Below are 21,570 nucleotides of genomic sequence, written 5' to 3' on the forward strand. Positions count from 1 at the left end.
AAAATGCTAGAAAAAAAGCGCAAATTTAAAATTCTTATTGAAATATCAAAATGGAAATTCCCCAAATCAAAGCTGAATTTATTAAAATTCAAAGTAAAAAAAAAACATGGAATCAATAAAGGAAACAGGGATCTTGTTCCATGAAAAAAGAAATCCAATAAAATCTATGAATTATAACTTAATTTGATTTTTAAAAAGAAAACCAAATTACTAGTATCAAATATGAAGCAGATGCATGCACTACCAATGAAGATGCACTTAAAGCAATTATATTCCAGTAAAACTGATAATGTAAGTGAAATAGATGGATATTTACAAAAAAAGAAGATTCCTAGATTAACATAAGAGAAAATAGAATACTCATGCAATCCTATCAAAAAGAAATTAAGCAATCCAAGAATGAATTGGCTAAGAAACAAAAGTCTCCAGGATCAGATGGAATCTATCAAATATCTAAAGAACAATTAATCTTAATTCTATCTAAACTATTTTCTAAATACATATGTCAATGGCTTTCAACATTTATTTTTGTAAAACTTTGTTCCAAATTTTTCTCCCCCCGCCCTTATCTTCCCCCTCCCCAAGATAGCAAACAATCTGATAGAAGTTAAATATGTGCAATTCTTTGAAAAATATTTCCATACTTGTCATGTTGTGCAAGAAAAATCAGATCAAAATGGGGGGAAAAAACATGAGAAAGAAAAAAGTAAGCAAGCAAACAGTAGCAACAATAACAAAAGTTGAAAATACTATGCTTTGATCTACATTAGGTATCCATAGTTCTTTCTCTGGATGTGACTGGCATTTTTCATCCCAAATCTATCACAATTGCATTGCATCACTATATTGTTGAAAAGAGCCAAATCCATCACCATTGATTGATGCAAAATTTTAAAATAAAATACTAGCAAGGAGATTGTAGCAATATGTCATAAAGTTCATACTTTATGACCACATGCGATTTATGCCAGGACTGAAGGGTTAATTCAATATTAGGAAAACTCTCAGTATCATTGACCATATGATAACAAAACTAACAGAAATTAAGTGATTACATCAATAGATGCTTAAAAAGTTCTGACAAAATACAACATTCATCCCTATTAAAAACATTTTTAAAAACCACAGGAATCAATAGAGTCTTTCTTAAAATGATATCTAAATGTTTTAATGCTCCCTTCTTCTTCACACTTGTCATTATATGATTGTTTATCCGCTTTATCCCCAGTCCCATTCCCAGTAGAATAGAAACACCCTGAAAACAGATACTTTAGTTGTATGATCCTGGACAAGTCACTTAACTCTGTTTACCTCAGTTTATCACTCTAAGTGGAGGGATCCATCTAGTAGTTCCTCCAGCCATTTCAGTTTCTGCTCTATGCTCATCTTAGGCCCCCAGGTGGGGCTTTCTCACAGTGTGTGGAAAGAAGGGGAAAAGGGTCAGAGTGGTCCTAGACAGATGGCCTGCCTATTTCCAGCTGTGCCTCAGTTTCAGCTCTGGAGGAAGAGGGTCCTCAGCATTGCTTCCTGCTTTCCAGAATGAAGTACCGATAGCTTTCCTTTTATTCTATGGTCAGATCACATAGACTCTCAGCAGGTTTGGATAGTATCCCCTCCAGTCATGCCTCAGTTTCCCCTTCGGAGGGGAAGAGTGCTGCTCCTTCTAGGGAATTCCAGCAGCTGAGCCTTAGTTTACCCTTTAAGGCAGCAGATGCAGTAGAAGAGGAGGTTGGACAGGTAAGAATTACCTAGACTCCTGCTAGGTTTCTCTAAGGAAAAGGCTTTATTCCTGTATAAAGGAGTACCCAGAGTACTGATTGCTTTAAGGAGATCCTTCAGGATGGGCATTTAAGAGGCAAAGAGAGGGATGGGGGCAGATGCTCCTTGGTTAAGGCCCTCTCCAGGGAGATGTTTGCTTTTTAACCACTGACCACGTTTTGACAAAAACAAGGCATGTAGCAGGACCCAAGCTTCTTGCACCCGGATTAACTGTGTCCTGTTTACCACAATCTAAGCCTCCCGCTCCTGCCCAGGTGGGCCACGACAACTTGCTTTTCTTTCCCTGCCCCTAATACAAACAGAGGCAGCCCTCCAGCGGTGCCTCAGTTTACCCCTTGGCGCAGCAGGCACAGACTGCCGCCCCTCGCCGTTCCTCAGTTTCCTCCCCGCTCCGCACTCGGACCTCGGGGTGGAGTCCTCATGTTCTCTTGGTGCGGGGGAGGGGGCAGAACGGTGGTCCAGATCGACGGTGATGGAGTCCGGCCTATAAAGGGCGCTCCCCGGCTGCCCCTCGCCATTTTGCCCGCGGGCAGGTGAGTGGACGGAAGGAGCCGGGGGAGCCAGTCGGGGCAGAAGAGGGGGAGAAGAACCTCGCCAGGCAGGGGACGAGGCTCGGAGGTCTTGTCATCTCTGGGTCAAACTCCTCCTGCTGAGGGCGGCTTCCTCTCTTAGAGGGACCCTTAGAGGGAGGGGCTCCGCCCCCCACGGATCCCGGATTTGGGCGGCTAAAAGAAAGCTGGGGACGAGATGTGGGGTTCGGTAAGGGGGGCCCAACGATCGGGTGCTCCTGTGGGGCCCGCCCCCTCGGGGGGGGGGCCGTTAAGGAGGAACCCGGGGCCAAACGGCCCCTCTGCAACATTCGGAAGGGAGTTGGGCTCAGGCCTGGGGGAGTGCGGCGTGGGGGGCTGCTGACTGCTCGCTCACCCAGTCGGCGGGATTGCGGGGCTGCCGGGAAACGACTGGAGCAGGGCGGAAGATTCCCTGGACGGGCTGGCTTGGTGAGCTGGGGAGGGGCGGGGGAGTTTGGGACTCGGAATCTGAAAAGGACCCGGGTGGGGTTGGTTTCTGGGGGAACCTCCTCTTTCAGCGCTCGCCGACTGCTCCCCGTGACCGGTGGAGGACGGGAAAGCCAAATTTCTTAATTTCTTTTTCTTTTTTTTCCAGATTTTTTTTTTCTTCTATCGCAGATATTGACAGATATATTTGGACACGTGACTATTATTAAACGGACCGGAGCGGAGGGGGACCTTCCTGTCTGTTCGGGAGGTGAGCACCCCGGAGCTGCTGCTCCTCCTTAGCTAGCGTAAGTGGGGGCGTCATAGCTCGGGGTATCCTAGCCTGCTTTTGTCCCCCACAGGGAAAGGCACTGGGACGTTAAATATTCACCAAAGCCTTGTTTCAAAACAGCCTTTTTTGGGGCCCAACACTGGCGGTTGGCACAGAGACTTGAGGTGTTCATTAAAATCTTGGATATGTAGGGCTGACCTAGGCACCTTACCAAATGGCTCAAGTTCAAGGCCCAAAGAATCAATATCCAGATTGTTTGGTGAAAGGTGACCCGATTGCTAGAAATCCCTTTTCCATGTGGGAGAGGGGAAGTCTCACTTTTTTTTTCTTTTTCTTTTTCTTTTTTTTTTTTTTTTTCCCCCTGAGGCTGGGGTTAAGTGACTTGCCCAGGGTCACACAGCTAGGAAGTGTTAAGTGTCTGAGACCAGATTTGAACTCCGGTCCTCCTGACTCTAGGGCTAGCACTCTATCCACTATCCATTCCGCTAGTATAGAAGCACCTAGCTGCTCCCAAAGCCTTACTTTTATAGTGGAATAAAAATGATGTCCAGTTTTACTTAAGGTGATCCCTCTGGAAACAGATGAAGTTACTCAAGGAATTCCGTTTGCATGCAGCCTCCTGGCCTTGGAAAAGACTTCCCAGGCACCCATAGAATCAAATAGATGTACTTGCCCTGCTCCCTGCCTGGCTCCATAGCTGGTTGTATAAGTAATACATTAGAAACAATCATTCCTGTTTCACTAGTCACTTCCCCCCCCCCCCCCCATAACACTGGATAGATCAAATGAAGATAACATCATTACCTAAGAGAGAAATTATTTTTACTCAGCAGTCTTTTCTTTCCTTGAATTTTTACAAGATGACAATAGGTGGGATAGCAATAGCAGGCTGTTTGTTTTCTTCTTTCTCCTCCTCCTTCTCCTCCTCCTTTCCTTCTTCTCCTCCTTCTCTTTCTCCTTCTCCTTCTTCTTTCTTTTTTCCCCACAAAACTGCATTAGTCCATTTGGCATAACATAAATGTTAAATAGCTAGCACTTTTATATGAACTAGTTACCATGCAGAATGCTATTTAAAAGGATCATTGATGCCCATAAAGAAATTCTGAAGCAGACAAATATGATTAAAGGACTAGTGTTTGAGTCTCCCTTTAAACTTGAGAGTATAAAAAGTCTTCCTGACTACAGGTCAACAATATTGCTTTTTTACCTAGCTAATTTTAATCCCTAAATCGCGTATCAAAAATAAAAAGTACTTAGTGAAAAGACTTTAAGCAAATTCTATTTCTTTGACATTAGTAATGATTAAAATAGCTTGCTATAACAATAACTAGTTATTAGGATTTTAAAAACATATGGGATGTAGGGTATGCTCAGGAAAGACTAGTACTTCTGGTGTGGAGGATGCTGAGCCCTTTGCAGGGCTGCTTTCCACTTTTGTGTTTCACGTGATCCATCTTTCACCTGTTCTTCCAAGAAATTATAGCCATATAAATTATTTTGGCAGACAGGCTGAACCAGCTTGAAGGTAACCAAAGGGTTTCAAACCCTATGGTGAGTTAGGGGGTGTCTACCCCAAGCATGCAGAGACTTCTCCTGGTAGAAAGGGCAGATGAGAACAATTTATTCCAGTGGCCATGAAGCAAGTAGAGCAGGTGTTTGGATCACATAGAGATTGGTTAGACATCAAAGACATCAAAAGTTATCCCCTGCATCTCTTCGATAGTTGACTCTGTCCTGTCACTGGATAATGGTGGTTCTGGAAGAACATCCAAGTAGCAGCCTTGAGTGAAACAAAGCTGGTAAGTGAAGGCCACCTTATTGAAATAGGAGCTGGAGATAGTTTCTCTGGAGTGTCCACAATGAAGAGGAACACCTTAAAACTGGTGTAGATTTTGTAATTAAGACTAATCTAGTAAACAAGCTCACATGTCTTCCAAAAGGAATGATGACAGGCTCATGACAGTGTCATTGCCACTTGGCAGGAAAATGCCATGCCATCACCATGTGTCTATGCTGCTACCATGACAAACCCTGATGAGATCAAAAGAACAATTTATGAAGACCTGGAGACTTTTTATCATGAATGTGAACCAGTAAGACTGATTTGATGAAAATGATGGGAAAATTCAGAAGCTTTTAAAAGGAAAAATTTAGAATTTCAGAGTGTACTAACAAGACAGTTCATCCATTTCTAAGAGGAGTAGCATTTAATGCCATCAAAAGTACAATCATAGATCTAGGATTTGTATAAAGGCAGGCAGATGAAATTCAGTTTTATGCTGATAGTAACACTCTAAAGTGTTTTGGTGATGCACTGAAGGCTATTTATGGGCCAAAAACCTGTTGTGCATCTCAGCTACTCAGAGCTGATGGTGACAAACTGATTAGTAATAAGGACATGATCTTAGAAAAATGGGCTGTGAACACTTCAGAGCATCATCAACCAAGGCTGAAGCTATTAACCATTGAAATCAATCACTCCCTAGTGGAAGTTTTAACTGAAGAAGAGGTTTGAATGCCATTAGGCTACTTTTGTATGATAAAGCACCAGGTGCTGATTCTACTCTGGCTGAGATTTGCAGGGTGGGGAGTCCATTGCTCATATAAAAGCTGACTGAAATTTTCCAGGTTATTTGGCAAGAGGAAAGTCCCAGAAATTCAAGGATGCTTCTATTGCCTATCTTTATAAAAGTAAATGGAATAAATTGTCCTGTGCCAACCACAGTTGTCTGGGTTGGCGCTCTGAGGGCCTCGGGATCAGTCAAAAGTCCTTGATCTTTAGGAGGAGAAGTGGAGGCAGGCAAGCTGTCATGTGGCTCATCAAAGATGGATCCTGGAGTCTGAAGCCTGAAGTCTTCCCTGCTGAGTGTGCTGCAGGGAGAGAGACTCTGATTCTCTCCTTCAGCCTTCCAATCTTTCCCTAAGCCAATGGTGAGGAGAGCCATCACATTACATATCTGAGTATATGTTTATAGAACCATTATATCACACTGAGTAGGTAATTAGCCTTAAGTACTCTGATGTTCTGGATTCTAGTCTACCTTTTCAGAGTTCTAGCCCTTTACATCACTTAGTCATTGCTGAAGATTCTTAACCTTAAACCTGGAAAAAGATCATCTCCCTGAGAACCAGTGAGGCTTCAAAAGGGGATGAGGAATAATCGATAAAGATGTTTGCTGCCTGATAAACTCCAGAAAAAAAAAAGTAAGGAACAGAACAGAGCTTTGTTTGTAGATCTGACTAAGGCCTTTGATAAGCTGTCATGAGGGCTTATGGAAAATTATGTCCAAATTTGATTGCCCAGTGTCAATTTCATGATGGCATGCTCGCCCAGGTTTTGGACAATGGACAGTACTTAAGCTTTCCCAATCACCAATGGGATGAAATAAGGTTGTATGCTTGCTCCCATGCTTTTTTTTTTAAGCATGTTTTCAGCTATGTTGTCAAATGCTTTCAGTGACAAATATGGAATCAAAATCTGTCACTACACTGAGGGTAAATTCTTCAATTTGAAAAGGTTAAAAGCCAAAACTAAAGGAGTTTGGTGTAAGATTTTTTTAGTGCAGATCATTGTGCCCTCAATGCATCATCAGAAGTATGAATAGATTCTCTGCTGCTTGTGCTAATTTTGCCCTGAGTTAACACCAAGAAAATACAAGTTCTCCATCAGGACACAAGGTTTCTCTCATAAATTGAGAATCAATTGTATGACATGGGAGACACTGGACACTGGCACAGGACTGCCCAGCATAGCGTGCCCTCATCAGAGAAAGTTCTGTGCCCTGAGTAAGGCAGAATTGAATTAGCCTGAAAGAAGCACAAGATGCCCAAAATGAAGAGAAGCTACTCCAAATGTTCATATGAACTATTTGTGTCTCATCTGTGGCAGAGCATTCTGAACTCACATTGGTCTTATTAGCCACTGTTGGACACACTAACTCAACTCTTTAACAGTGATTCAATTTGGTCCTCTTCAAGAAAGGTCAACCAATCAACCAATCAGTTAGTAGGACCTTACAGTAAATCATTTTTAACCAGTCTATAACATATTCACTTAACACTATTAAGGAGAAGGTAACATTCAAAGAGGAGGAGGAGGAGAAGGGGAAGGTTAGGGGACAAGCACTTCCTTAGGTCTCACTTAAGCTAAGCTTGTGGAAAAGATCCTCTGTGACCTCTTGGAAGGGGTTCTGTGTTTAAATCTACTTACTGAATCCAAGAACGAAGGGAAGTCTGTTGACTTTTAATTTCCAAGTAGATTAAGGGGAAATTTCTTGGTTGTGTTTACAGAGTCCAAATAGGACATATAAATATCTTTTACTTCAGCATAGGATCTGTTTGCTTAGTAAACATTAATAATTTGTTAGCTAATTATTTTTTACAGTTTTGTTAAAAAAAAAACAACAACAAAAAAAAAACCCTAGTCCCGCTTAACTCACAGTCCCGCTTAACTCACCAGCCCCATTTTCAAGGAAATTAAATCTGACAGAATGTTAATTTCCTGGAATGAAATGTTCAATAGCATAATAGCACAGTAGAAGACACAGGTTTAAATACTATTCACATAAAAGAATGAACAGCTTTTCATTTCTTAGAGAAGTTTTCATTCTACCATTTAGTGTGAAGTGATGTCAATAGTAATATCAAAAATTTTGTCAGAATTTTTTTTCTAAATTAAAATAAAAATATAAAAATATACTTTTAAAATTTCTTGAATTAAGGGATACTGAATGTGACATCCAGTTCTAGCTTCCTATAGTTGTAAAACAGTATTGCAGAATCAAATTTAGTCCACAACTTAAGAAGGCAAGTATGAATTTGCAAATTAGTTTCATTTAGCTTCTTATTTATGCCAGTTTTATTTATTAAAATGGTCTCATTTTTAGTTTAATTAGCTTAAATTACAAAATACTATAAAATTGTTATTGAGATATAGATGTTTGTTTTACTTCAAATCAGTACAAAAATCCCTCATTTTTTTTCTTCCTAAATTAGCCCATGAGGAAGTTCTAGACAATATCTTTTTGCCCACTTATAACAACTCAGAAGTAGTGAGGAAGCAACTCAAAAGAACCTGTCTGTCGCCCAACATTAGTCAGTCTGATGTCAGTGATTTTGAAGACTCTGCTTCCAGTTTGTCTAACCAAACTTCTCCAAAGCTAGGTAAATCTAATTTCTTCCACATGTAAACTTATTGTAAGACATACTTAGTTGCATTCTTATTCTATAGACAAAAGGAGATTTTTGATGTTTGATGGCTCATTTCCTTCCTTCACAAAATTGTGGCCAGTCTTTTCAATAAATCTGTTCATGGAAAGTTAAATTTGTAGATTTATTCCACTTTTTCCACAATCCTTGCAAAGATGCCATCAAGAGGAGCACATTTGAAAGATAACACTTAATTTTTCATAATGCTTTCTGGGGGGATTCAGTTAGATTACAGGGCAACATAGATTTATCCTCTTCAAAAGGAAAGTCATTGAGTGCTCTCATAGCCATTTTAATAAGAGTTTCATAAGTATGTGTGTATATATATTTGTGTATATATATATATATATATATATCTGTAAGTATATTACTATTTTTTGTTGTGCTTTGTATATTGAGGTAAATATTTGCATAATACATATTTTTTGGTTTTATGTACAGTTGAGGTAAGTAGAAGTATTAAGCATACATAAAATCCTTCTGTTGTATTTGGTATATTTGAATGAAGTATATTAAACATATATATAAAATGTGTATATAAGTATATATAAATGTTTCTTTGAAGATAACATGAGTGTGGAGGATTATCAGCAAATAGGAAAAAAAAGTTTCTTTTGGAATTCATCTAAGACCAGAGTATTTTGATGGAAATTTACCACCCAATAAGCCTCTTAAAAGAGGAGAATCCCTGGGAATAAGACAAAAAGGTTAGTAGAAGCTGTACTCAAACTATCCTGAAAAAATCAATAATTCAGCTATTTAGACAAGAATTTAATCTAGCTGTATTTTAAATTATGCATTTCTCTATAATGATCCATAAACCTAAATGCATTTTTAACAAATGATGACATATCTTCAAATGATTTTCCTATGAATATCTCTTTATATACAAGTTCAGTTATTTATTGCGTATTCTCTTCATACACTAGTGATTGGGGAATCCTAGCATAGAAAACAGGAAGCAATATCAGGACTTGACCCTGTACTCTTGAGTTTCTCTAGGACTGCTATGAAATTTTGGCTTTTAGGCTTACCGCTTGAGACATAAGCAATAACATAAGCCTTAACATAAGTTTGAGACATAAAATCTTACTAAATCTAAGTTTTACAGCTAGTTCTGAATCCCTTTAGTCTATCAAATTTGGGGTGTTTAATTTCAGTGCAGTTTTTTAAAAGTAGACACAATTTTACTTAATATTTGCCATCATGAAAAGTGTAATGATTCACAAAATCAAACTTGTTTTTGCCCGTTTCATAAACATTGATTTAATCACTCCCTTAAGCTTGAAAGAGCTTTCATCAAATGGAGGTGACATATACTTTTTAGAAAGGCCCTTGGGTGCTAAAATTCAGCTTGCTAAGAAGCCATGAGCAAGAACTTGGAGATGGGGCCATCTGAGGAAAGAATCCTGCTTTGTGCCATTATTTCTTTTTTACTTAATGGACAAATGTAATCCCTCCTTACTGTGACCTTACCTGAAAGATGCTGCTAGATTAAACAAATGAGTCATGATTAGGAACACTACATGTGTCATTTTCTTTCCCCAAAATTGTTTGCTGCTACTATGGTGGTAGACACAATGTGAATCACTGAGTCTAATAACTTTGGTTACTTGGAGCAATAATGGTGGAAAACTCCATTCCTGCTCTTCAACCTGATAATCAGTGTAATTTTAAAGCCATGATCTAGAGCAAGCCAGGATCCCAGGATCTGAGCTTGCCCAACATGCCTAACAAGTGACCAATACAAGCTTTTTTTTTTTTTTTTTTTTTTTTTTTTTTTTGGGGGGGGGGAAGACTTTTGTCTACCTCCAGTTGCCTTGTGAAGCAATCCTTTCACCTTTGGGTAGCTCTCATTCAGTGTCCTCAGGCTAGCTTTGTGTCAGACTTATAGCTACATTATGTCTCATTTCTGACTTTTGTCTCTGAAGCTTCTTGAGTCCTCATGGTGCCATTGCATAGATGGTCTCTATGACTGATGCCAAACTCCAATCAAATTGATACCAGAAAGTTAGAAGCTTTTGATGCACTTTGAGGGTGTAATCAGTTATTTATTAGGGTACTCAAAGCAGACCCTTGTAATTAATTTTATGTGAACTGTAAAAATGTCCATTTTAACAGGAACATTCTGTTCCAACAGGAACTGGAGGGAAGGAGTAGCATTTCCTGTGCAAATAACAAGATCTGTCACTGGATTTGCCTGTAGGAATCAAATTGGCTCCAATAAGGCAGAATCTGTTGCTGGTGAAATCCAGCCCTAGAAGAAGCCATCATCCTTGAGGAGCTCTTCCTTTAGATGAACAAGCTATTTTACATAGGCTTCATGCCAAGAGGAGAAGTAATGCATCTGAAATCAATCTCATGGGTATTGTCCAAAGAGTAATTTTTAAATGACTTTTCAAATGTTTGTTACTATAAACAGGGATCATGTGCCCCCAAGCACTATGGAGCAGTCAGTTCCTGGCTTGTTGACATAGAGACCAGAGATAGAGGAACAGTGAGAGAGGCCAGTAAATCAGAGAGGGCAGAGGCACACAGAGGGGCTGGGTAAGATGTAATTTTTTTTTTAAAAAGGCTGGAAAGGTTGGTCTTCTCATGAAGTGATAGAAACCACTTATCAAGATTAACAGGAGTGAGTGACACGTGGTCAGACTTGTTTGTGTGATGGATTTAAAATAAATCACTTTGGCAACTATTGTAGGTGGTGGAAGCTTTGAATTTATTTGAATAACACACCTGATGATATATATATATCTGTGAAGCAGGAAGGTGATAAGGTTATGGAAAGAGAAATAATTGGCAAATGATTTGATGTGCCCAGCAAGAAATCAGAGAATGCCCTTAAAGTTAGTTAGTTGGATAATTAGAAAGAAGGGAGCCACACCATTATTAGGGAAGGTTTTGTTTTTGTCTTTGTTGATTGAGATTATCCAAAATCAAATGTTATCTCATCTTTTGTTTGAATACGTTTCTTTTTCTTAATTGCTATTTTTTTTTCATTTTTTTTATTATATATATATATATATATATTTTATAATATTATCCCTTGTATTCATTTTTCCAAATTACCCCCCCTTCCTCTATTCCCTCCCCCCGACGACAGGCAATACCATACATTTTACATGTGTTACAATATAGTCCAAGTACAATACATGTGTGTGAATATCATTTTCTTGTTGCACAACAAACATTAGAATCCGAAGGTACATGCAACCTGGGCAGACAGATATTAGTGCTAACAATTTACATTCCCCTCCCAGTGTTTCTTCTCTGGGTGTAGCTACCTCTGTCCATCATTGATCAACTGGAAGTGAGTTGGATCTTCTTTATGTTGAAGATTTCCACTTCCATCAGAATACATCCTCACACAGTATTGTTGTTGAAGTATACAGTGATCTTCTGGTTCTGCTCATTTCACTCAGCATCAGTTGATTTAAGTCTCTCCAACCCTCTCTGTATTCCTCCTGCTGGTCATTTCTTACCGAGCAATAATATTCCATAACTTTCATATACCACAATTTACCCAACCATTCTCCAACTGATGGACATCCATTCATCTTCCAGTTTCTAGCTACAACAAAAAGAGCTGCCACAAACATTTTGGCACATATAGGTCTCTTTCCGCTCTTTAGTATTTCTTTGGGATATAATCCCAGTAGTAGCGCTGCTGGGTCAAAGGGTATGCACAGTTTGATAACTTTTTGGGCATAATTCCAGATTGCTCTCCAGAATGGCTGGATTCTTTCACAACTCCACCAGCAATGTATTAGTGTCCCGATTTCCCCACATCCCCTCCAACATTTGTCATTATTTGTTCCTGTCATCTTAGCCAATCTGACAGGTGTGTAGTGGTATCTCAGAGTGGTCTTAATTTGCATTTCTCTGATCAGTAGTGATTTGGAACACTCTTTCATGTGAGTGGATATAGTTTCAATTTCTTCCTCTGAGAATTGTCTGTTCATATCCTTTGACCATTTATCAATTGGAGAATGGTTCGGTTTCTTATAAATTAGGGTCAGTTCTCTATATATTTTGGAAATGAGACCTTTGTCAGAACCTTTGTTTTTAAAATATTTTCCCAATTTGTTACTGTCCCTTCTAATCTTGTTTGCATTAGTATTATTTGTACAATTGCTATTTTTCTTAATAGTTGTTGTATGCCCTTGGACAGATGAGGTGAGATTTAGGTTCTAGGAATCCACAAGCAGATACTATTTTAAAATATTGTCTTGAGAGAAGAATAATAAAAAAGCAAGAGAGATTAACTCCTAAGGTACGTACAGAAAACTGGAGAGCATTTTAAGTGTATGCATATTATAGAAACATGATATATTTGTATATACATATATATATACATATATATATATACATATATATATATACACATTCTTACATATATATCTCATGTGGCATGATACATTACATTGATGTACTTATGAATGTCCTCTGAGCAACATTAAGAAATATTGAATTTATTTTTGGAAATGTTTCTTTTTATTTTATAGAAGCCAGCAAACCATGCTAAGAATCACTTTAGTACAGGCCACAGAAACTTTGTGATTGTGTAGAGTTCATATTGAAAAAGGGACTGTGTCTTTATATTGAAGAAAGAAAAAAAAAAAGGGACTGTAGCATGCTGAATAACTTCCTTTAAACCCTAACATATGAATATGAATGACAATTTTACAGGTGTAAAAAACACAGAAGGCCATTAGAATGCATCATGTAGGCAGAAAGGCCATTTGCCCAAATGTACATGTGGAAGTATTAAAAGAACTGTAGAATGCTCCCTGACTCTTGCAGAAATGATCGTTTGTAGTTGGATCATGAGTGTTGCCTTGAAGTTGGTTTTGCTCTGGTTAGATGGCTCACTTTTTTAATAACCCCCTTACCTTTGGGGTAAGGGGGCAGAGTGTTGTTACCTTGTTGTATGTGCTCAGGGGAAAAAAAGTTTTTGTGACTCAGTAGAATCAAAGAAGCAGACAGACTGACTGACAAAAGGCAAACAGGAATTCGAGACAAGACTTTGCAATCCATGTTGGGTACCCCTGGACTTTCAGAAGTGATCTCTATTAATAGTGAGTGGAGGGCTTCTGTTGTATTATTTAAAGTAGGAATGAAATTCAAGAGTTTATAGGCTAGCCTGTGAGAGCCTTGGACTTTGAGGAGGGATCTATACAAATAGTGAGTTGTACCATAGGGAGTTTGTTGCAATGTTCTCTTTTTGGAAGAGGGTAGAATGACTGGTTTACATATTTGTTTATATTCGTTTATTTACTACTCTGTGCTGTATATTGATGTATTGATGATGTGTCACTTATTTTCTTCATTTACTAGGATGATTAACAGATACATTTAACATTCCTACACATTAAAAAATGGAATCCTAAGACTGGTACAGCTGCACCACTTTTGTTTGGAAAAAAGTCTTATAAAGTACCTCCTGCCAGGTTTTACAGGATAGGAGTACACTTCAGATGAATGTGGTGAGTTTTCCTTTCTTCTTTAGTGAAATTTTGGAATGGTGACTTACTGAAATGTTTATTTGTAACTGCCAAAGCTAACATGTGTAGCCCCATCTACATTCTCTTCCCATCTCAAACAATAGCCCCTTCCATGCCCATAGATGGTATCATGAGTTGCCATAGCTAACTTCCCCTTAAAGAACTGGATCTCAACTAAATCAAAACCATCTTAGACATCTGTAGAGAATTTTTATTTCATAATGATTAGTAGAACTAAAATCTAATTGTACATATGATTTCAATATTCTTGTGATACTACAGCTTAAAAATTTGACTTTCACCAAAGTTAATCTTTGACTCTTCACTATTACTCTAGTCCTATCTAATTAACTGACAAGTCTTTCAGTTCTCCCAGCAGGAATAAACATCCTTTCCTCCCCCACTCAGTGGCCAACACCCACTTTAAAAAAAATCCTAATTGCCTCTAGCCTTGATTGTTAAATAGCTTTCTAATTGGCCTCTTAGCATTCAGTCCTTTTCCTCTTTTTCCAATCTTCCCTTCCCATTATTTTAAGTTAGTTTCCTGTTTAACCATTGGTCTAACCCAGTAGTATGCCCCAAAATCTTAACTTCATTACATTAAATTATTAAATGCAAAACTCCCCAAAACATGATTTATTTCCCATTGTCTCTCCTGTACTCTGTGTTTCCATTCAAACTAGCCATAAATTACTTATGTGTGTTTATGTTATTTTTAAATCATGGGCGGGCTAACTGTGTGTTGATAGTTAAAACTTAATTCTTTTTGTACTACTTGTCTTTTAGAAGAATCATTACTACTCCATGAGCCTAAAGTAAAACACTCAAATGAGACAAAATCAGATTCAACAAGAACATAATTTGTTTAGTGAGATTGAAAACAAAAGAAATCTCTGCTGAGATTTAAAAATTAAATCATACAAATATTAGTAAAAGAACATTAAGATCCAGGAAATAGGTTTCATACATGTTACTTAGTCCAACAAAGATCGATGGTGAACTTTTGATTATAAATAAGACATCCTAGGAAAGTAGTGTGAAGGAGATGGTTGAGCATCATGCCAGGATAACTTCACAATCCATAGAGAGATTCGATAAAGCTGGTGAAAGGCTGTAGAAAGCTAGTTGAAGTTTTATCACGTTCAGAAAAGGAGAAACCTGTGAAGAATGGGTCCAGAATGATTTTGCAATACAGAAAGCAGCAGATATAAAAGTTAGAGATTGCATAGTTGTAATTCCACTTTGTCAGAAACAGAGAGAGAACTCTGAAATGTCTGTCAAAATTTGAGAGAGATTTAAAAGTGAAGCAATAAAAGTAGGGATAGTAACATCAAGAGCTAGAGCTGCGAAAAAGTGAATCAGTTAAGCACACAGATGAAAAAAAAATCTGCACAGATTGACAGAAAGGAAACTGAGTCAAAGGAGTCCCTCTCATGGTTTAGCATCAAGAAGAAAATAAGGAATTGCTTGGATTATCTAGCCCTTTGCTGAATGAAAGATATATCACAGAGAGAATGAAAAGGAATATATGTTAAGATTTTGAAATAGAAGCAAAGGTGATAAAATCACAAGAATCTTTAGTTAATGAAATATTTTTCTTTCACAGAGATGAGGTGTTAATAAGAATGAAGAGAATTGTAAAAAAAAGAAATTCACCTTTTGAGATCTAGAAACAAATTAAAAATAAGGAAATGTTCTCTAGTGAATCATATATATAAAGCATACAGTTTTTATGTCACTAAAATCTCAAAATAAAAACCAAGGTGTTCCAGAAGAGATTACATGTTCATGTTGTCTACCAAGATGTTTCCAGGAGAAGAAACTGAAACTGCTCAATACAGTATATCTTTGTGATCTTAAGCCAGAAATGTCTTAGATTGCTTAACTCCTCCAGTACTGCACCTGAGGAACTTTACCTAAAGGATTAAAAGCTTGTGAAAATTCAGAAGAATCCATATGATCCAACAGAAGTCTGAAAGGAAAAAAAGAAAATGGATATAGGACTGAAAGGCTCTAATGTTCTAAAATCTAGAACTTGTACAGAGAAAGCCACAGTTTCTTAGGGATCTTTAAAAATTTGATAGTACCTGTAGGAATTCTACCTGTAGTTAGAAATAGATACAAAGTTGGTAGAGCTGCAAAAAATCCCTTGTGCATTTAGTGCAACTGAGATATAGTTGTAACAGATGAAAAATCTTTCAAAACCTGGAAAATCAACGGAGATAGAAAGCAAAAGAGTCTGTTGAAGCTTAGTGCAGTCAACATAGCTTAGACCCTGGACATCTCACCCTTAAATGGCAGAGAAAACATGGGAACCAGAGCTATAAAGAAATATAGAGCTGTGAGAGCTGCCAGTACTAGCAAAAATGACCTGTCTACCGCTGATATAATTCAAACATTTTAATAAGACCCAAACGTGTAAATGATCTGGATCTGCAAAGATCTAACCTTAAAATGACTTGTCTATCACTGCCTCCAAGACGATTGTAACAGCAGGAGAAGCCAAAAACTCCTTAAAAAGAAACATTTGGGAACCACTAGCATCAAACCAGAGGTGACTGCTGTTGAAAATTTAAAATCCCAGTGACAACTGGCCAAGTGCAAGATAGCTTCAAAGATGTTTTTTCATCACCAAAAGAAATCAATCAGAGCCACAGCATTTAAAAAAATTAACACAAATCATACTCCAGACAAAAAATGTTTTTATCAGGCAATGAAAGAAGGGAAACTAACCATCAGAAGTTGATAACAGGTATGATGTAATAATTTATTATAATGTATTTTAATGGTCATATCATAGTTTTGATAAGTTTCTCAAAGGAGAAAGATTGAATTCTCAATATTGTACATGAGAATCTAAAAATCCTGTGTGTTTATGACTTGAGATTAGTTTGATCTGATTTTTCTTGCACAGCATGACAAATATAGAAATAGGTTTAGAAATGCACATGTTTAACCTAATATTGGATTTCTTGCTATTTTTGAGGATGGGGAAGTGGGGAGAGAGGGAAAAATTGTAAAACATGGTTTCACAAAACTGTTGAAAATTAAGGACCATGCCTAAGTGTGAAGGGGCAGGTTGATTCTCTGAAAGCCCTCACAGGTGTGAATCATAACACTTGAAGGAATTGAAACCTAGCTTTTACTGACACAGGTGTAGCTTATGAATGAAATAAATTGGAGGGAAGAGGTCAGAAGAATGCAACTGCACCTCAGTCTCCTTGTATTGTCTTCTCACGTGAAGGGATCTATTCTGCTGCTCAGGATTAGATTCCCAGCAGCCACTAGTAAGTGGCCACCATAACAGAAAACTCTCTTTACATGAATTTGGAAAAATAAAATATTAAAGAAATGGGACTACCCATTAGTCGCCAAGAAAAAAGATTATGCTCCTTAAAAAAGAAAGTGTTGTTTCAAAAGATTGCTCTCTAGGAGGAGAGGAGAGACAGATATTAGGAAAAGTAGGGTGCTGTCAAAACAAAGTTATTCATACAAATTTTTTTTGGACTTTCTTTTTCTTTTTTTTTTAATTTTATAATTATAACTTTTTTTTATGGTACAAATGCATAGGCAATTTTTTTTTTTTGCAAGATTATCCCTTGTACTCCCTTCTGTTGCGAATTTTTCCCCTCCTTCCCTCCACCCCCTCCCCTAGATTGCAGGCATTCCCATACATATTAAATATCTTATGGTATATGCTTGGTACAATATATATGTGCAGAACTGAATTTTGTTGTTGTTGTTGCAAAGGAAGAATTGTATTCGGAAGGTAAAAATAATCTGGGAAGAAAAACAAACAAAAAAGCTCACTAAACTGTCATTTTCCCAGTGTTCCTTTTCTGGGTGTAGCTGATTCTGTCCATCATTGATCAATATCCATACAAATTAATGGTTTTTTTTTTAAATGAGAGAGTTAGATTAGATGTCTTCCAAGATCCTTCCCAGCTCTTACATAGTAAATACAGTTCTGGGCTGGGATTCAGGAGGACCTAGTACAAATTGGTATCTCAGGCACTCTCAAGCTATGGGACTTTGAGCAACAGAATTAACCAAAAGCTTCAACTTCCTGATAATGAAAGTACCTATCTCCTAGGTTTGTAGAAAAGATTTGAGACAATATAGAGCACTTTTTAAACCTTAAAAGAATTAACCAAATGCTAATTATCTAGTAATCACCACTATTAGTGTTATTTTTGCTATTACCTAACAAGATACAATGCATACAATTTTAGTGATTCCTTTGTCACTGTCACTTAGAAGCTAGATAACCACTGGCCTGGGAGTCTATTGACAGAATTTTAAGATTTGGGTGGGGATCAAATTGGATGACTTTGAAAGACCAATCCAATTGTAAATGTCTTTGAAAGCAGATCTTGACATGAGTGGAAAGAAGCAAAACGTCCTGTGAAAGAGGTGAAAAAGATGGAAGAATGTCATAAAGGAACACTGGCTTGAACTTCAAAGGTGACCTGAATTTTGGTATTTATTAGCAACGTAAAAATCAAGGTACATTCTCTGTGTCTTTCTTATCTATAATGTGAACTTAATGTAAGAACTCTGGCTCTGCCTTGAGCTGCTACAGTGGATAAAAAGTTGAACCTGGAGCCAGGAGGACCTGATTTCTAACATGGCCTTAAACACTAGTTATGGTGTGACCCATGACAAGTCAATCAACCCCACTTGCTTTAGTTTTCTCATCTGTGAAATGAGCTGGAAAGGAAAATGGCAAATCACTCTAGTATCTTTGCCGATTAGTTTTGACCCAAAGTCAATAAGAAATATGGAACCAACCCAAGACTAGAATTCTCCATCTGAGAAGGGCTTGGGTGTGAAGCATACCATGAAATTTGAAATTTGAAAGTAGCTTATCAAGTCCATGTACGAACTCTGGGTATTTTCACTGGGTCCCCATATCTAGAATTCTCTCCTTCATTTTTATCTCCTACCTCCACAACTGCTTTAAAGTCCCAGATAAAATTCCACCTTTTGTAGAGTTTTCCAAATTCTTCTCTCTATTGATCCATCTTCCATTTATCCCATCCACACCTTATTTGTACAACATTGTTTTTCGTGTTTTCTTATTTGCCTGGAAGTTCCTTGAGAATAGCAAATGTCTTTATGTCTGGTACATAAATGCTCAATTAAAACATTGCTAACTTACTGACAAAAGTTAGGGTCAAGGGATTTAGACTTAATAGTTTCTAAACATAGTCCTTAAGACATCAGCATCTGCATCTGAAGATGGAAGATGGGAGTAACCCATTCCATGGAAATGGAAATGGAAAATGGAAAGTTAACCCTTTCCAGCCAACCTGTCCTCTGTGATTATTTCCTCCTCTGAACTAAAGTACCACACTCTGAATTAATCATTGATGAAATAATAATTGTAAATGTTGAGCGTAATGCTTACTATTTGTTCTCTTTTTCCATTTTTGCTTTTGAATATTAAGGAGCAGAATGGTGTATTGGATAGAATAACGGCCTCAGAGTCCCAAGTTCAAAGGATTCCTCTAAGACTGATTAGTTCAGTGGATATGATCGTAAAAACATGGACACTCAAAAAGAGGTGTTAGCCTTCATTCTCAAAGAGGGTCGATGACATCAGGAGGGTGATGTCTCAACTTCCAAGAGAACTGGATTTAAGTGAAATGGGTCTGCCCCACTCTCTCTTCCATTGTCAGGAGTCCAGTGGCAGGACATAAGTCAAGATGATGAGATGGAAGCTCTCTAATCCCATTCATATGAACCAGAATTCTATACCTGGAGTATTGACCTGTTGGGAATCTTACAAATTACTATGAGCCTGTTTCCCCATCTGCAAAATTAGGAACAAAAACAGGATCTGTGATCATCGGAGAAGAGAATTCCCAGTGTGAAGGATGGAAGCATGGTAAGATGGAAACAACATTGGAACAAAGGACCCAGGTTCAAATCCTGTTTCTGCCTCTTGCTACTTGTGTGATTTTGAGCAAGTCACTTCACTTCTCTGAGCCTGGATTTCCTCATCTGTAAAATGAAGAGTTGGATTATAAATGGTATCTCGGATTATTACTATTCCTAAATCCACGAGCCTATCCGTTCTCTACCAAGTGGTAGATGGTGTCTCCTGCATGAGAGAATTATCTGAAAGCTTAAAAAGTTGACAGAGATCTCAGAAGCCGTCTAGGTCAATATACTAGCAGAATCCCTGCAAAACATATGTGCAACATGGAGTCAACCAGAATTGGTTTAAAGACCTCCAGTGAAAGAAAACTTGCCATCTCTAGAGCTCTTGAGAATTACCTGAGGCTCAGAGGGATAATCCATTTGATAGCTATAAATGTCAGAGGGATGATTTGAACTCAAGTCTTCTCAGCTCTTAAAGCTCAGGGTGCTATCCCCCATTGCCAAGCTAAAGTTCATTTTACACTGTCCCAAACTCTGTCCCTATATGAATTTGGACATGTTACAGTGTCTATAAAACAAGGACAAGCGTTTTTAGAAGTCAAGTATCATGCATCACTATGTATAGACACTATTCTAAGTGTTGGAATACAAACAAGACACTTAGGTCCTTGAGGAGCTTATAGTCTAATGGAGCTTCCCTGTCACATTTTCCACCCCTACCTTGTTTTTTCCCTAATCTTGCTTTCACAATATTTTTTTTATTGTGGGAGCTTAAAAGTAGATAAGAGGCTATACTAGGGCATGCTAAAGAGTCCTGAGGGTTTGACGAGCAGACTGAAGCTGACCTGGTTCTGGGAGGAACCAGCCAATCAGAGAAAGATGCCACTTTGTGGAAGAGGGTAGAGTGAACTTCCAGAGTGAAGAGATTTCCGTGGCAAAGTAGAGAAAGCGTGGAGTCAGGAACAGCTAGCTAGAGGGGGATGAATTACATATGTCTGAAAAGAGGCATAAATGACATAAGATGTGGAAAGTATTTAGAAACTCTAAAAAGAGATAATTATAAAGAGTAGTATCTCACTTTATAGACTGGGAAACTGAGACTTAGAGGGAAAGTCATTTAAGTTACATGAGGACTGAGAATCAGAGTTGGGATCTTCTGTCCCAGTGCTGATGGACCCCTTGTGGCTGATTTACAAGAGGATGAAGGCAAAGCTTGGTCAGACCTGGCAGGGATATCTGGGTTATGATCTGCGGGTTGGAAAAAGTGCTCGCCTCAAAGATCACGATTTTGGTGGTACAAAAGTATTGCTTGTGCATGTATAAATCCCCCAAAGTCCCTGAAGGACTACAGTTAATCTACATTCACAGACATTTTCAGAACCATTCTGTTACTGATTATCTGCTCTTTGGCAAGTCTCTTCCTCTCCTTCAGCCTCAGTTTCCCTATCCATAAAATGAGATGAGTGGACACAACCATGTTTGCAGTCCTCTCTGGTTCGGAATCTTATAATGTAGTGCCCAGCAAGGGAGCTTGGAATACTGAGGGTGCTTAGTAAATGTTTGGTGAATTAAGGGAGATTTGGGGCAAGATATTTTAATATAGTTGATGGACAGAGAAATGAAGATAAGACACATTTCACAGCTTTCAGTTTTAAGCCTAAGGCTATCCATCCCCCGGGGCAGGATGGCTTGTGTGTTTTAACCCTTCAAACCCTGAGGCCAGAACCAGAGGAAAAAAGTTTTTCTTCAAAAGCCCCAAAATATTTCTACCCCTCCTCTCCTGTCTACACTTCTGAAGGAATGTGGAAAAGCATCCAGATCTGAAAAAATGTGGCAGGCTAATTGTAGAGACCCCAAGGAATTGGAAGAATTCTCTGGATGATGCAATCTGGTTGCAATTGGGGGC

The 21,570-nt window shown here is 38.2% G+C and overlaps 2 long non-coding RNA genes across 2 annotated transcripts; both read left to right on the top strand.

Moving 5' to 3' along the window:
• The first annotated feature begins 2,236 nt into the window (after nt 1-2,236).
• Nucleotides 2,237-8,503, top strand: LOC141553101 (uncharacterized). The gene is made up of 3 exons (XR_012485280.1): nt 2,237-2,312; nt 2,944-3,045; nt 8,062-8,503. It is a non-coding gene; the product is annotated as an uncharacterized LOC141553101 (long non-coding RNA).
• A 7,335-nt stretch (nt 8,504-15,838) lies between these two features.
• Nucleotides 15,839-21,304, top strand: LOC141553945 (uncharacterized). The gene is made up of 3 exons (XR_012485727.1): nt 15,839-16,530; nt 18,149-18,242; nt 19,229-21,304. It is a non-coding gene; the product is annotated as an uncharacterized LOC141553945 (long non-coding RNA).
• The last annotated feature ends 266 nt before the right edge of the window (nt 21,305-21,570 follow it).

The sequence above is a fragment of the Sminthopsis crassicaudata genome, chromosome 2 (assembly GCF_048593235.1).
Source record: "Sminthopsis crassicaudata isolate SCR6 chromosome 2, ASM4859323v1, whole genome shotgun sequence".
Taxonomy (NCBI): domain Eukaryota; kingdom Metazoa; phylum Chordata; class Mammalia; order Dasyuromorphia; family Dasyuridae; genus Sminthopsis; species Sminthopsis crassicaudata.